The sequence below is a fragment of the Penaeus monodon genome, chromosome 1 (genome assembly GCF_015228065.2).
Source record: "Penaeus monodon isolate SGIC_2016 chromosome 1, NSTDA_Pmon_1, whole genome shotgun sequence".
Lineage (NCBI taxonomy): Eukaryota > Metazoa > Arthropoda > Malacostraca > Decapoda > Penaeidae > Penaeus > Penaeus monodon.
This window is the reverse complement of record NC_051386.1, coordinates 54,911,820-54,914,617: the sequence shown is the minus strand read 5'-3', so window position 1 is coordinate 54,914,617 and position 2,798 is coordinate 54,911,820.

The window sequence follows — 2,798 nt, the reverse complement described above, 5'->3', positions numbered from 1 at the left end:
GTTTTTCGCCCGTATTCAACAGTATTTTCCCCCTGTATTCAAAAGTGTTTTTCGCCTATATTCAACAGTATTTTGCTTGTATTCAACAGTATTTCGCCTGTATTCAAACAGTGTTTTTCGCCTGTTTCAACAGTGTTTTTTCGCCTATTATTCAACAGTATTTTTTAACTGTATTCAACAGTATTTTTTAACTGGGATTCAACAGTATTTTTTTGCCGTATTCAACAGTGTTTTTCGCCTGTATTCACAGTATTTTTCCCAAATGTATTCACAGTATTTTTCACTATATTCAACAGTATTTTCAACTGTATTCAACAGTGTTTTTCGTCTGTATTTAACAGTGTTTTTCGCCTGTATTCAACAGTGCTTTTCGTCTGTATTCAACAGTATTTTTCGCCTGTACTCAACAGTGTTTTTCACCTGTATTCAACAGTATTTTCAATTGTATTCAACAGTGTTTTCGTCTGTATTCAACAATATTTTCTCCTGTATTCAACAATATTTTTCGCCTGTACTCAACAGTGTTTTTCACCTGTATTCAACAGTGTTTTTCGCCTGTATTCAACATTATTTTTCTCCTGTATTCAACAATATTTTCGCCTGTATTCAACAATATTTTTCGCCTGTATTCAACAATATTTTTCGCTTTGTATTAAACAACATTTTCGCCTGTATGCAACAACATTAAACTTAAAATAGCATGACCAGCACTTCTCATACATATCTTGGGCTGCAGTTGTCGCAATCTTGCAAGACGTTTACTCCTTTCCTCTTTCTCCTTTCTCCTTGACAGTGATCTCACATAAGTATTTGTTTAACATCACATGAAGCTTTCCGATGTGGGAAAACGAGCAATATTTTCCTCGTTTTTGGGTTTCTGTAACATGATGCATGGTGAGTCTTCTTTTTTTTCTTTCTTTCTTTTTTTTTTTTTGTTTGGTAGGAAACAGTGTTGGAAAGAGAGAGGAGACAATAGGGGAGGGATGAGAGATATAGAGAGAGAGAGAGAGAGAGAGGAGAGGGAGAGAGAGAGAGAAGGAGAGAGAGAGAAGGAGAGAGAGAGAGAGAGAGAGAGAGAGAGAGAGAGAGAGAGAGAGGAGAGAAAGAGAGAATGAAGGAGGAAGGGAGAGAGAAGGACAGATAGATAGATAGAAAGAAAGAGAGAGAGAGAATGACCAATAGAAGCAGAGCGAAGAGAGAGAGAGAGAGAGAGAGAGAGAAACACTAACTTTCCACTCAAAATATTCCCCCAATTTTCAGAGCTCGGGAGAATAAAATGCTAAGAAAGGTTAGCCAACTAGATTTGCATACTTTGGTTCCCCCATCCGAGAGTGAAGACATTTTCCAACTATTTTGTGGTTGAGAAATCGAAATTGGCTTTTTTTCTGGGAATTGAAAACTTCATTCACTCGACTTTGAAGGAAGGATTGCAATGAAGGTTAGATGTCATTTTCGTGAAAGAATAAGTTATTTCGTTGTTCGTGTGTCTTCCGTTGTTTCTTTGTTTTGTTTTGATCTGTGTGTGTTGTGTGTGTGTGTGTGTGTGTGTGTGTGTGTGTGTGTGTGTGTGTGCGTGTGTTCGTTTCTATGAATATATTTGTATACCTATTTGTTTTTTCTTTTCTTTTCATTCTCATTCCTAAATTTTCAGTCTTAGGTGGATTAAGCTGAGCGGTTAGATTTGTTTACATTTTTTTTAATTATATCTATGTACAGCATGACGTGTTTTGTTCAGCTGTGAGGTCACACAGAACTAAATGAATGTCATCTGAAATGCAAAATAGCTAGAATAATAATAGTTATTTCTAACGGTTCTAATGATTATGATCATAACAATAAATACATATGATTATATCTCTAACCACAAATGATAATAGCATCAATCCATCAATAATAATGATAAGAAACAATAATAACTGCAACAACAAACAGTGCAAATTCAGTAAGTAAACAAATAAATCCTTAGAGTAAACAAAAACACAAACCGAATACTCGCCCTCAATAAATAAATAATTATTTTTCTTTCTCTTTCTCTTTTTGTTTTCCTTTTCTTTGTGTATTATATTTCTTTTTCTTTTTCTTTATTTATTTTCTTTCGTTTGACTTGAGTTTTCCTTTTCTTTCTCATTTCTGTGGCTTCTCTCTCTCCTCTTTTTTCTGTCCCTGTCTATCTATCGTTCTGTGTATTTTCACCTGTCTGTCTATCAGTCTTTATATATATATATATATATATATATATAATATATATTATATATATAGTAATATATATATATATAAAATATATATATATATATTATGGCTGTCTACAGACATACCACACTCACACACACAACACACACACACACCCACTACACACACACACAACACAACACCCCACACACACACACACAAAACACACACACACACATATATATATATATATATACTATATAATATATATATATATATAATATATATATATATTATATATATATATGTATTATATATTATATCATATATTTTATACCTATAAAACTAATATATTAAATAATATATATACTATATATATATATATATATATATATATTTATACATATAAAATTTTATATATATATGTGTGTGTGTTGGGGTGTTTGGTGTGTGGTGTGTGTGTGTGTGTGTGTTGTTACATACTCTGTTTATACATTTGCATTTTATTCAAAATATGCACTATAACAGTGGTTATAATTTCCTTACTAATGAGGATTTCGGCATGCACATTAAAGGATTTCCGCCCTATACATGCTATGACGCTTAAATGCATTACAAATATATAATAC